General features: G+C 30.0%; 1 protein-coding gene across 12 annotated transcripts in view; it reads right to left on the bottom strand.

The window, feature by feature from the left end:
• Positions 1–15,599, bottom strand: part of LOC106625289 (pneumococcal serine-rich repeat protein) — a 118,243-nt gene that overhangs the window by 53,176 nt on the left and 49,468 nt on the right. For all 12 annotated transcript variants that reach the window (XR_011395493.1, XM_070106997.1, XM_070106992.1 and 9 more), the window contains one exon: positions 8,207–8,250. The gene's annotated coding sequence lies outside the window, so the exon portion shown is untranslated. The remainder of the gene's footprint in view (positions 1–8,206; positions 8,251–15,599) is intronic.

Below are 15,599 nucleotides of genomic sequence, written 5' to 3'. Positions count from 1 at the left end.
TTTAGTGTATGATAGTCGAAATAAGGATCTTAACTAATTATTAAGGTCTGAAAAATTACATTTGATATAGGATTATCGTATTTTTCATTGCTTTCCATATCTACGTCTAACTCAGAGCAACAACACATCATAGACAGGTGATGTACTCCTAGTATCCGTGATATTGATAAAGATTAACTTTTTATCATTATTCATACAATAATTAAAAGCATAACTTTTATAAAAAAAATTTTTATTATTGAAAATTTTTTTTTCTTACCAACATACTACTATTCGTTTGATTACTGACCCTTTTATATGAATAGCTTGGATTTTTCGAAAGTGAAGAAATAATTTCTACTGTTTAATTATTTTCAACTGAATTTTTTTACACCAAAAAAAATTCAGGAATTAATCCCAAAAGTCAGAAATCTCGCATTTTTGTATAGCAAAATTCCACACGCATTATAAAGCTTAAAAACAGAAATAGATTAGTGTGCCATAATCAAAAATCAATCAAGCCAAAGCAATTGTTATACAAGCATGAAAAGTCTTACACCGTATAAGTATATTTATTGCACAATATTTGTATGCATAATTTCTATGGCACTTGATTTAAATCTCTAATACAAGCACGCACACGCTCAGATTTATTTCCTGCAACACCCACTCGCCTTCGCAAAGGTAAAATAAGCACGCAGTTGCAATGACACTTACAACCACCATAGATATTATTTTCTATTTCCAACAAATATATATGTAAAAGTAAATATGTATGCATATGTAGCAGAAAATACATTGTATGAAATACTAGACATATATTTGTATGTGGCAATAAACCACAAAAGCGAGGCACACAAATCTAATTCAAATCAATTGTGGTAACACATAAATATTTACAATATATATATATATACAAACATGCACGCAAACAAATATTTACATATGTAGTGTGTACACACAATAAATCAGCAACTTTTGTTTTCTTTTGTTTGGTGAGACAATTCAAAATGAGAAATCTTCCGCAATTGAAATTCAATAATATTTATTAGGCTTTCAAAACAACCACACACCTGAGTGGCTGAGTGACACTGCCAGTCGGCTGCGTAAAATAATTGTTTATAACAAATATTATTTTTTTTCACGATTTCTTTTGATGTGGGTGCTGATGCTGCGTGTTAATTTTGTTATATTGTTATTTAACAAAAGGTCATGTAGCGCCTTATAAATTGCATTGAATACCACAATTTCCTACTTAATATTACATGTCTCAACAAATATGGAACGCTTAAGAGTTAATAGATATAATACTGAAACTACTTTTAAGGATTTCGGTAGCAGACAACAGAGTTATAAGTGGTAGAAAAGAATAATTTCGATAAATATTAAATATGAAGTGTGTTACAATATTAAAATAAGTAAAAAATATATATATAAATGCCTTTCTAAGTTTGGACTGTTGATATAAGGTAAATTTAGTGGTCTCAGCGTCGTATAAATAATTTTAATAGCAAGGAGAAGAAGAAGTGAAGACTGAAAGTTAATAATTAACGGCCTGAACGGATAGACATTTTCGCACTAGAATCTTGATAATATTGTTTACTGTGCTAAAAGCAAATTTGCGCAGTTATTCGATTTTTGATGTTCGATGATATTATTTTGTTATTTTTTTAATTTGAATCTTTCGATATTATTTCTGATATTAAAATTTTCTATGTTCGAATTTTCAATATTTGAAATTTTGTTATTCGAATTTTTTATATTGAAATTTTCTATTTTCAAATTTTCGATATTCGATTTTGTATATACAATTTGTTTATTTGAATTATTCGATTTTCGAATATCTTATTTTAAAACATTATATAGTCGAATTTACAATATTTGAATTTGGAATTGTTACTTGAATTTTTCGAATTTCGAATTGTAAAGCAAATGTAGTGGTCTTAATAACATGCAAATAAATATGTTGACAATTGCGATATTTAAGTTGATAATTAAAGACGTAATCTAATAGTTATTTTCGAATCTGGATGGAATTGCAACTATTTAATTTTTTTGTTCTTTAAAATTTAAATTTTCAGTATTCGAATTTAAAATTTGTCGTTGTTAGATTTTTCGATGTTCGAATTTTTTATATTGAAATTTGCGATATTTGAGTTTTAAATTAAAATTTTTTTTCATTTGAATTTTTCGATTTTCATATTTGGTTTTTTCAGTACTCGAATTTACGAATTTCCAATTTGCATAGTGAAATTTTCGGAGTTCGAAATTTTCATAGTCGAATTTTGAAAGGACATAAAATTTCGAATATACATTTTTTTTATTTGATATTTTCGAATTTCTTATATTCAAATTTTCTATGTTCGAATTTTCAACTCTTGAGATCCGAATTTAAAATGTTTGTTATGTGAATTTTTGGATTGTCAAATTTCTTATTTTATACAATTTATATTTTTAGCATTTTGTGCTTACCGCAGCCGTAAATATATCACCGAGAGAGAGATCTTGCGGAGGACTAAGTTGTTGAAACATCGCAATTGACATTGCAAAATTTTAAAGAATTTCTAAAGAATAAGGTTTTAAATACGGCCTAAGATACGTTTATTCTAAATCTTAATATATGTTGCATTCTTCGATCTTTAAATACTAAAAAGAGGAGAAATATTTTAAATGCAGCGCAAACTATCGCTATAATATTTTCTTTTTAGTAAAAAGTAAGCCAGGTTTTTAGAGAAAGCGTAATTCTGATCACAAGAAACTGTCGCTTTAAATTAATATTCAAGATTTATTTTTTCATGATTATAATTAAAAAAATTAAAAAAATATGAAATTATATAAAAAAGAAAACATTATTAGCTAAAAATTACAAAAAAAGTAGTATAAAAACGTATATAGGCTAATTAAAACCGCCAACGAATGCATTAATAAGAATAATATAAACTTCTTCAAGCACATGCGAGCCCGTATGTGTTGTAAGCACGTAGATATGTAGTCGTATGTGCCAAGCTATCTACCTTTCCATCATTTTGGCGTCACGCCAGCATCACACATGTCACGCGATTTATTTCGCAAACGTCCGACCCGACTGACGTTGACACAATCAGAATGATTGCGCTGTGTCGACACAAAAAAAAAACAAATTACATAATTTAAAATGAAATAATGCTTAGTACGGAAAAAATGTAAACTGCCAACAATAACAACAAAGCGCATAAGGTCAGTTATCGAACTGTCTGTGGCTGCCTCACTTACAACAGACAAATTGCGCTAAATGCTGCTGCGTCAGTCAGGCTGATAAACATTTTCTGGCGTGTCGCTTGTTATGTATGTGTGTGTGTGTGTGTAGAATTTACATTTAACACACCAACAACAAAAAATTGAAAGAATATAGGTAAAATAATCGTGCGTTTGCTGACCGATATATTCATTTAAAATTTTTGTGACATTTTTCACGCGCGCCACGCCATGTCAATGCACAGCAACAGCAACAATAATAACAATACATTTTAATTTTTTGCACAGTTGTGCGCTTGCTTCCAATATTATTGTTTTTGTTTACTTGAGTTTGCTTTACAATCTCCTACTGGGTTGGTAGTTTGCATGCCGCACTTGCTCTCATTAAAATGTGGTGTACAGTAGCCGTTACGGCTGGCGGTGACACGTTCTAATTTATGCCTCGATATGTTGAGTATATGTAGCTGTAGGTTAATTTTTTGGGTATACAGAAAGTGGATACTTTATAAAATATACGTTTATGTACATATATACAATATGCAATATATATATATATACATATGTATTTGTGAAAATTTTACTGATTTTTTTCCGAATGTTAAATTTTTTTATTTCTTTTGCTTACATCGTAAAATTATTATTCACATTTCAAATTTATTTTTTACTTCTAATAATAATGATCAACTTCTCGAACTTCAACACAGCAGCCTCAGCAATTCCTTTAGTATTTTAGAGCGGTTTGTAGACAAAAAAACTCTAAATAATATTTTAATAAACCATTTCGAACTTTAATAGCCTACATTGTATTACCAATCGCTAATATGAATTTTGTTTTCACAACAGCGCCAGGTTCGTTGCTTAAGTCTTTTGAGACATCATTAAAATAAAGCGTGCATATATCAATCAAGCTGAATGCAATACAGAAAAAAAAAATAAAACAAGAAAAATCGCAAAATTCGGCTGCACCGTCCCCATTATACCCTCCACATTTGCATTCTTATAGCATAAAAGGGTATAATTCGATCTTTATTTCGATTTCGATCGATCAGTTTGTATGGCCACTATACGCTATAATACTCAGATTTTATCGTTACCTAATAAAATGGTCTATATCAAATTCCGTGAAGCTATCTTCTCAAACAAAGAAGTTTTCCATACAAGAACTTGTTTTTGCTCGAACAATTTATATGACAGCTACATACTCTTATATGCTACAGTGGTCCGATATCGACGTTTCTGACAAATGAGCAGTTTCTTGGGGAGAAAAGTACGTGTGCAGATCGATATATCCCAACTGAAGGACTAGCTCGCTTTTATACAGGAAAACAGAGGGACATGTGTCTCCGGAATTTCCTTCTGGATATTACAAATTTTGTGGCAAACTTATTGTGTACTGTTCAGTTTATAATTATATAAGACACTAAAAATTTAAAAAAGTCTAAGGCTTTTAACTACTTTCAACATTTTAACAGTAAATCTTAAAATATATGTTGCAAAGTAAAGACTATGTATATTGAAGTACATATAACCTGATATATTAGATTTAAATCATATAATATATGACCTTAAATATTTTTCTTAAGTAGCCTGTTTTCGCTATGTATTAAACTATTTTCTAACCTGTTTTACGCCTTCAGATTACATTAATCGTTAGCACACTATTGAAAGCTTTCAAGTATGTAGTAAAATAAAGTGAGAGCGAAATAAGTATAATTTAAATACTTAAGAAAGCCGGTTAATTGAATTCCGCCTTCGCTATTTATAGAACAAAAAAACTATAACGATCCAATATCCGCTATTTATTGTTATTTTATTGTATTGAAAATCAAATGCCGTAGTATAAAGGCTGGTGTTAATTTTACTTTACCTTAAATCTCAACTATACTCTTAATTATTCATTTCATTTTAAGCTTAATAAAATTTAGATTTAGTTTATATATTGTATTACGATAGAAATTTATTCTAATTGTATCTGAATAAACTTTAAAGTGACATTAATATAAATTTAATTTTTTTTCTCATATTTATACTCTCGCAACCTGTTGCTACAGAGTATAATAGTTTTGTTCACCTAACGGTTGTTTGTATCACCTAAAACTAATCGAGTTAGATATAGCGTTATATATATATAAATGATCAGGATGAATAGACGAGTTGAAATCCGGGTGACTGTCTGTCCGTCTGTCCGTCCGTCCGTCTGTCCGTCTGTGCAAGCTGTAACTTGAGTAAAAATTGAGATATCTTTATGAAACTTGGTAGACATGTCGTTTTCTCACCAAGAAACTGTTCATTAGTTGGAACCACCAATATCGGTCATACAAGCTGAACAATCAGAATCTAGTTCTTGAATGGAAAAATGTTTAATAAGACGAGCTATCTCCATGAAATTTATTATGCAAGGCAATGCTAAAACATCTGAAGAATTTTTCAAATCGGACCACTATATCATATAGCTATCATACAAACTGAACGATCAAAATCAAGTTCTTGCATTGAAACGTTTTATTTGTGGAGGGTTTCTGGCTTCGGTGTTTTTCTTTTTTTTAAATTCTAATTGAAGTATTATTTTTTTTTAAGAAAAAATTACTTTTTATTTTCTTTTACGTTTTTAATTTTCATATCTTATAAGCACACAAATAATATTTTTTAGTTATAATTATATGTATAAACTATTATTTTTTATTTATCTTATATATAATTTTGTAAACTTTTGTTAAACAAAAATTTATTCTCCTATGACCATTTCGGAATATATTACTCATAAATTTCACTTAAACAAAAAATTAAAAAAGTAAAAGGATACTTCTCATTACAATAATACATTTTTTTAAAAGAAAATAAAAATATTTTACTAGCGAAATACAAATTTAAGACAAATATTTTTTGGTTTAACTTTTAATAAAATTTCAAATATTTTAATAATATAAAAAGTAATAAGAACATTTTTTTTAAAGAAAATTTCTGTGTTTTTGTATATTTTTTTAATTATATTTACGTAAATTAACTACAGTTACGTAAATTTTAATTTCACAGAAAGGTTTTTCTTTCTTATTTTGAAAGATGGTAGAAATTCGTGAGTAAAAAAAACTTAAATTAGTATTTTTAGTTTATATAAAATGTTAACCTTATTTTATTCAAGAATTTATTATTGTTTAAAATAGGATAAATTTACCTCTGAGAAATGTGAGGTTATAACTTTAAATTAAATTTTAGTTTTAATTTTCGGATCAATACGCTGTTAAAAATCAATATTATAAATTTGTAACAAATCAATATTATATTTAAATGCAGGCCGTCATTTCATTTATTTTATTACATTGGGAACTCTAGCGCTTTAAGTACATTTTCTTATTTGATATATTTAATTTATTGCCTTTCACATATTTCTTGTATCTTATTTGATTTTTATTTTTTATAAATAGACATAAATTAACATAAAACACAGCAATGAATTATAAAATCAAACAAAAAATTAAATTTTTCAACATAACCTCAACCACTCTTATTAAAACCATTGCCCATTCTACTAAGAACTCGACTGTTCATTAGTCTCAAATGAATATGCTAATCTACATATGTACATACTTCTAACGCACTTCACCATCCCCGTTTGACATTTATGCCTCAATCATGTTTTGCCTTATTTGAAATTTTAATCAACTTTGCTCAACAAGAATGCTTTCAATCATTCAAAGTTGCGGCTTTGGCAGCTTTACGCTTGAGGAAATGTATACATACATACTTATATATAAATATATATGTATACACATAAATATATTTGTAGACGTATGATTTAATTTCGTCACAACATGTAAATCAACACAGTCACACGCCGATATATTTTTAGGTTTTTGTTGTTGTTTTTTTTTTCGGAAAAGAAATGCTGTTGCTGCTCCCAATGAAATGATGTGTCTATTAAGCCAGTATGCAAATAGGTGAGTCAGCCGTTTTAAAATACACACACATACAATATTGTAATTTACCAGTGCTGTCATGACATTTACCGTTAAATCACTGCAAAACTGGTATTAACGTTTATATAAAAAATCAAGACAGCTGTTATGGGGTGTTTCTTTAAAATGTTATTAGCATATTAAAAGCAGGTTTTATATGTGAGTAGACAAGTTTTTTATGCATATATCCGCTGTATATGAAGTTTGTAAGTCCCTTGACTTTAGAGTTTATAGTTTTTAGCTCGTGATACAATTATCTATCATAAAATTTATAACATATTTTTTTTTTATAATAATGAATTATTTTTTTCTTGTTGTATGAAATTCTATAAGCTAACTAAAAATTCCAACAGGTGCCGCTAGGTTCGAATTATTGCCAAAAAAAGGCATTTATGGCACGATTTCAGATCTTTAAGAAGTAATTCCACTTGAAATAAAAAATATACCAGTAGCTGACGCCAGAGTCAAGTTAATACCATAACTAACATTTGGGGACCGGTATTTAAATTAAATTAATTTCATGTATTTAAAAATAACTGAGATTGCAAAAATAATATATCACACATATATTGTCTACAAATTACACTGTCACTATCTACTAGGTTGGGTTTCTTGGCGTGTTTCGGGCCCAGAAACCACATAGCTTACAACTAATTTTAATTTAATGCAAATATTTCTGAAGTAAGGAAACACAGGACCTATTTCGAAGATAAAATAAATTTAAATTGTGTCAAAAATATATAAATTTTTCCCCACAGGAAAATATATAGCATAGATATATGTTTATACATATAAACCAAATGAGTTTGGTGATCATTCTTTTTCAAATTTTGTTCATAAAATTTGTGAAATTTTATTTTAAAACATTTTATCTTCGTGTGAATATTTAAAGATATGTTTACTAATATCTTAAAAAAATAGTAATTCGTTTATGGGAAATGTGTTATTAGATATCATTTTTTTATACAAATGATATAGAATTTTTTCAGGAAAATCTAAAACTTTTTGAAATTGAAAAATTGTACAAAAAATTCACTTACCTCCTTTATAAGAAAGCTTCTTCAATGCTACAGCAAATTTTGTTCTGAAAAAAAATATAAGATAAATAGTTTTGTTAATATTAAATAAGCAAAAAAAAACAATTAAGTTAAGGAAATTGTAGTTTTCATAATAATTTAATATAGAGAATATAGCACAAATCATGTATTGGAACAATGAGTGAATTTAGTCAAAAGCTTTGTTGATTTTGATTTTCGAGCACTTATTTTTAGTTCTTCTTACACTACTGTCTGCACATCGACGTCGAGATTGTGTAATCACAAACTGCCTTGTGTTCGCTTTATTCAGTTTAAATTACATTTGCATTTTCTTTGGAAGGACGGAGACAATCCATCCATGTTCTCTCTTATTATTTCATAAGCATAACTTTTTCCTAATTTTTCTGATTTTAAAGAAGTTAGTAGTCAAGCATTTCATGAAAATAAATGACTTTAAGTTTCAGTTTCCAATCGCTCTCACAAGTAACGTTCATTCAACCAATGCTTTACCATTGAAAATATTGTTTACTATCAGATCACTATTATTGAAGACATTTCGGCCTGCTCCGAAATAATAAAATAATAAGTTCACAACCTCCTATGCCGTAGCAAACGATGGTGAAGATTGCTGGTTATTCGATAACACATGACAGTCAGGTTTTTACTTATTTTTAATAGATTGAAAACTCTGTACAAGCGATCTGTGGCTTATGGCGCCTATCTGTGGAAGTTTTGCATGAAAAAATATGTATTGATGGCAGCATATCTCAAATTAAATAGGTAATAAACACTGCCACTTCGATATAATATGTCAAATATTTCAAATTTATGACCGAAAGAAGCATTTGGTAATACGGTTAAAGGCGAGAGACTCAATAATAATGTATTCTCTGCGAAATCTTCAATCAACATCATATTCCACTTATTGTGTTTTAAAAACGTTGAATCCAGATTCTTAAAATCATTCAAGTTTATGAAAGTTATAAATAAACATTTCACGACAATTAAAAACTAGACTCACCTTTTATGTACATATGTTATGTAACGTTATGCTGAAGGGTGTTAACTACAAAGAAATTTCCACCGAAATTTCATTCTCATAGTTCTTTGTTCTTATATGCCATCATACATGCCCATCTACATACATATGTACATGTATAAACAAATTTGTGAAACTTGTAGCTTAAGTCAATTTCCTCGTGTTAAGTAACCGTTATGTTGAACATTTACAACACCACATAACAACATGTGTTTATTGCGCTCTACGTAAAGCTATTATATAAGCCTGCAGCCGTACAAATGTGAAGCAGATGAAAAGCGTTAGAAGCACCCAAATTTGCTGGCCGAAATGACAAAAAGAAAAATGGAAAATGAAAAGCAACAACATAAAGAAACTGCAAAAAAAAACGGAGTGTTACACGCTTTAGTGGCTTATTTTATGAAGACAATCAAATGCGGCATGCGACGCGCTGACGAGTGTTTTTGTGTTTGTATGTATGTGTGACTGTGGTACAACTTAAACTTCAGAGTTGTATTTTGTGTTTGTTTCTTTCAGCAGTGTTTTCGCGTTGTTGTAGCACTGCCTAGTATTTTTATATCCTGAACAGGGGGAAGTTTGTAATACCCTCCGCCTGTCTGTATAGACACGAACTAGTCCCTCACTTTTGAGATATCGATTTGAAATTTTGCGCACGTCCTTTTTTTCCCAAGTATCTGCTCATTTGTAGGAACCGCTTAAGTTGGTTCACTATAGCATATAGCTGGCATACAAACTGATCGATTAAAATCAAGACCTTGTACGGAGAACTTTTCAATTTGAAAAGATATCTCTTTGAAATTCAGCATGAATTATTATGTAAGACATTAGTCAATCATCGAAGAAATTATTCAAATCGGAGTACGATAGCATATAGCTGTCATATGAACTGCACGATCAAAATCCAGTCCTTGTATGGAAAATATTTTTTTTGATGAGAAATCTTTACGAATTTGGCATGAACAATTATCCAACGGTATAATCTCCGAAGAAATTGTATAGATCGGACCACTATAGCATATAACTGCCATACAAAGTGATCATAAAAATCCAGATCTTGTGCGGAATACTTTTTGATTTGACGAGTTATGCTCACAATATTTGGCATGAAATATTGACGACCTCGCAACTGTACAATATCTCAAAAAATTTTTTCAGATCGAACTACTAAATCATATAGCTGTCATATGAACTGACTGCTCAAAATCAAGTTCTTTTAAGAAATCTTTTGTATTTATGAAGGGTATTGTCACTTCTTTGCCACAGAAGTTAATGTTTTTTCTTGTTTTAGCTACCGTTTTTAACTCTCGTGTGTATGTATGTTTATGTATGCACTCTTGACTGGTGAGCTGTGCTTCTTTTTATTACACACAATAAACTTGATTATGTGTAGATAATTATGATGAGTAGTTGGCGCGTTGAAACTAAATTTGCCACAAAAACTATTGCCCCGAAGAGTTTTTAAGCAACTGTTAGCGTTCTGGTGATCACCGATCGAATGAGCACTATCAAAACAACATAAACAACGCAAAACAATTATATACATACCTATATACATATTTTATGAGCAGTTACAAGCTTTTCGAGTGTGGCTAGTCGCTGCTACTGCGCCTTACTTGCTCTTTTGCCGCTTAATTACTGTGGCGTTCATGTTTTTTATTAAAGTAAATTTATAATGTTACAGCTTCTATGCTTCAGCGCATATACACACATACATTTATATATAATTATATATTCATGCATGTCGCACTGACTGCCTAACAAATCTTCACAACTGTCATTCAGCGCCGCAGGCAACCGTCTTCGGCCAACTGACACAACAGCTGACTGACAGTCAAAACAAAGCGCATATAAAAGTGAGCTTGACGAATCATTATAATATTATTATAAGCATATGTGTGATGTTTGGTTTTTTTTTGTCATAATTTGTTGTTAGTATCGAATTTTCGGAAATTTGCCATGACACTTATTTTTACAAGATTAATTAAATTCATATATATGTATGTATGGTATATAGATAAATATCTATATGTATTTAAAATAGCAAAATCTTAACTTCAGTTGCAAGCTATAATACTTACGCTTCAAAGGTACATTTCTTATAGCATTAAAGGGTATAAAAAGGTATTTTTCTTGACTTCGATTTGCCACTTTCTATGGCAGCCACATACAAAATAATTTAAATTTCGTGAAGATATCTTCTCAAATAAAAAAGTTTTTTATACAAGAACTTGATTTTGATGCATCAGTTTGTACGACAGCTATAAGCTATAGTGGTCCAATATTGGCGGTTTCGACAAATGAACTGTTCCTTAGGTAGAAAAGGAGGTGTGCAAAAATTTCAGACGAACAGAGCTAAATCGACTCAGCTCGTCACGCTGATCATTTATATATGTATATTATATATGTTATTCGACCTTTTCTTCTAGCTGCTGAAAACTTTATGGCAAACTTATTATACCCTGTTAAAGGTACAAATACTAAAAAATTATTACTTGAACATCATCAGTTACCCGGGGGTAGTAAATTTTTAAAATATATATATATGTTATTTGATATCACTAATTATCTTTATTTTTTCCGCCATGCTCGTGCTCTTTTATTACTTGTCTAGCAAAAATTCACATTAAATTATATTAACAGTTAACTTATAGTGATTTTTGCTGCTCATTAAATTATGCGCAAGCATGACAAGCTCTTACATTAATATATATAAATACCTACACTAACACTTCCACATCTTTAATAGTTAATAAACATACATATATATTTAGAATTTCCACACACATTTAACACATTTAAACCACCAAAGGGTCCGCCAGGTCCACTTATAACGGCACTTTAAAAGCTATTTTCTTTCTGGTGAAATTAAATGCTTTTTCTTCGAGATTTACTTCGTCACAGTTAACTAAGTCCAAGCGTAAAATTGCAATTTTTTGCTAGAAAATTTCTATTTTCTTTATTTACTGCGAGTTTTTAATGTAAAATTATTCGCTAGTACTAGCTGGAGCTGTAGAAAAGCGCTGGCTAACCGCTTAATGGATGCTTAACCTAAATACATAGGTGAGTTCATATGTGAAATGCGTTAAATGTTATTTATAAGTAATCTCAAAAATACCGTAAATTAAAATAAAATGTTTATGAGCTAAGAAGTTGCATAAGGCGATAGTGATACTCTGGTACTTATATTTTGTAAGAATAGTGCTTACTTAATTTTTGGAATCAGGTATATGAGTATTTAAAGGCTTTTGCCTTCCTCTTGTATATTTAGGCGATCTACTTCTGAAAGAGATGAACTTATACATAGCCTCTTTAATTTTTAAAGAATGACATATTTTAGATAAGGCATATTTTAGACAAAAAACTTAGCTTATGAACCAACTGTTTTTTCTCACTTCCCTAAGATTAAATTCAATAATCTTAGAAATATTAGTACAGTCAAACCGACTTCTCTTGGACTTACAAAATGATTGAGGCGTCAAGCTTCAAAACAATATAAATATAATAATACTAATGATAAACTCGACCTAAATCTTGGAGAGGTATCTATAGAATTAACCGAATCAAAGTCGGTTGTGAATTCGGTTCATAATCAATTAACAAGCCAAGGTCTACATAGTATATTAAAAAAATTGCTTCCCATACTATTTCAAAAACTTGGCATCGACTAACTCTACTAACAGTAGGTAGTCAAAAGGCTAGCTTACTTCTCTAACTATTTCTATCCAATTACTCGACTTGTGTGATAGCGTCATCGAAATAGTGACTAAATTTCATTGAGTTCAAAAGCAGCACCATAGGAGAGCAGACCAGCTACCTATTATATAGAAGGCAGAGAAAAGTTGAGACGATATTTCAGAGTCTAAAAGATAAGAAGGCGAGAAAATCCAGAGTGGACAGCGCAGTATGCCAGAAGAGTATTCTGAAATTATGTTCTAAACCGAGAAATTAATATATTGAATTGCGAGGTCACGAAATTAATTTGAATTTTTGAAAAAAGAGAAAAAGATACATGCTTTTTGGCATCAAGAGCACTGAAACATTTTTTTAAATCTGCCAATCGATATGAGACTAAAGCTGATACCAACTGATTAAATTTGGCTCAGATTACATTTAGACGTATTTTGCCAATGCTTATGGCAGTTTTCAATACAACTCTTATAAGCTACGGCTGGGATGACCTTCAGTGCTTGCAGCGAATTTTTGGTTTTTTCGGTCTCAGCTCGTTTTTGGAGCGTCATTCGCTAAATTCGAAAGTATCTTCGATATCATATTCATAAAACCACGTCTCGTTACCAGTAAAGATGTGTTTGAGGAATCTGGGGTCACTAGCCACATTGTCAAGCATCTTTTTTGCGACCTTACACAATGTTGTTTTTACAAAAAGATCAGGTATTTTGGAATGTGTTAAGTCGATCTACAAGAAATTATAAAATCCTCTGTTCCTTAACTTTTTCGATTTTATGATCATTAACAGAGATGGATGGACGACACTCAGGACGCTAATTTTCGATGACTTTATGACCTTCACCGATATCTTTGTGCCATTTAAATACTTTTGTTCGTGATAAAGGAAACTTCACATAACACGACTCCGCATATAACGTAAAAAAGTCCAGTCTGAGTTAAAAGTGCTTAGATGATAAAACATAAAAATCAGAACATTATGGCAGTTGGCTAAGCTTCAGAATAAACTATTGAAAGATTTCATTTGATTGCTCTAATTTACGATATTAGGTTCTACTTCTCTGTGTGATATAACACTTTGTATAGAAAATAGGATTATTTCTCAGAATGCTCACATGAATAAAAATCTTTGTAAATAAGGGCTTCATCTAATAACAATAATATAAGATAAAAAGAAGCAGCATCAAATAACAATTATATAAGCCTTAAAATATATGTTTCATTAAAATTAACTGTAAGGTGGTAATTTATAATCTTCTGAGAGTTCCCTCGATGTAATAGTTGTAATCGATAACTATCGGCTCAGATGATTTGTGATGGGCTTAAGATGTTTTGTTTATACCTAAGCTGAGCTAACAAAACTATTCGACTAGTTACTGAAGCAGGACTGAGTTTTGAAGCTAGCAAGAAGAAGAGTAAATTTCTACTTTCAACATTGCATTATCAATGCATGAGAGTTCTTTTGAATATGTCACTGTTAGTGTATAGTTTAAGAAATTTCTATTCAATTCCTTGCATAATTAATGCTCTTACGAGGTACAAGAGGTAGGGAAGTAGAATGCAGACTACTGCATTGCTAATAAAACTCTAATTTAATAGGAAACAAATTTGAGTCCTTAAATCCACCATAATGAGTTTTAAATTTATTTGACAACCATTGACTAATTTTACAAAACTCAGTATCACAAGAAACTTATCGCAAGATCTTAAGATACATATATATGTACCTATACTTGTATATACTCGAACATAGTTGCTTAGCTAAGCAAAAGCTATTAAAAATTAAATGTATGAACAGTAAAAAGCTTGCGAAGATCAAATTTTTTATTACCACATTGAACTTATATGCGTTTTCTTAATTTGATATTCAGTTTGGCATGTGCGGACAGTCAGTCCTAATAAAGAAGTTTTAATTGTTGGTTCATTCTGTTCTTCGCTTGGCAATTTCGCTTTTGCCTTATCTTAGAGTTTTTATTGCAACATTTTACGAGCTAAACCGTTGCTGCAGATAAATATCTTTATTGACGAGAATATGTTGCGAAGTGCAAAGCAAATGAGGAGAATTTTTTGATTCATTTTTGGACAAGTAGAGTTCAGCAGGAATATGCAAAAATAAGTATATAATACTCGGTGTATCAAATGACATGTTTACTACTGATATTTATGTTATACAATTTGACTAACTTAATTTATTAAATGAAATGGCACTTTGCTGACGTAGAAGAATACATGTACATACGAGAAAACCTCTTAAGTCAACGTTATTTTTTCAGTTAGTATAAAAGTGCTTTACTTAAACTTCTATTTATCCATTACGCAGTTTCAATTGAAACAGTTTTCAATCTGGAAAAACTCATGGATATTAAAATAATAAAACACCCTTTTCTCAGTTTTTATATATTTGGAGTTATGACACTTGTAATCAGTGATGCGGCTTATAATGCCAGTGTGTCCCAAAAAACAACCGAGCTTAATATTTAAATCATATAATATTATCTATTGTTACAGTCATTTCAATAAAAAGAAAAAGTGTGCAGTTGTTTCATTTTTACAAAGAGCAAATAATAAGCAAATAACAACAGAATTGATGAAAAAACTTTATGGTAATGGTTATGTGAGTCCTACTCAAGTTTACTCATAGTTTACAAGATTTAAAAATGATCGTGTGGATTT

Source organism: Bactrocera oleae, chromosome 3 (assembly GCF_042242935.1).
Source record: "Bactrocera oleae isolate idBacOlea1 chromosome 3, idBacOlea1, whole genome shotgun sequence".
Taxonomy (NCBI): domain Eukaryota; kingdom Metazoa; phylum Arthropoda; class Insecta; order Diptera; family Tephritidae; genus Bactrocera; species Bactrocera oleae.
Note: the sequence above shows the minus strand (reverse complement) of the source record. Positions and strands in the feature narration are given on the sequence as shown.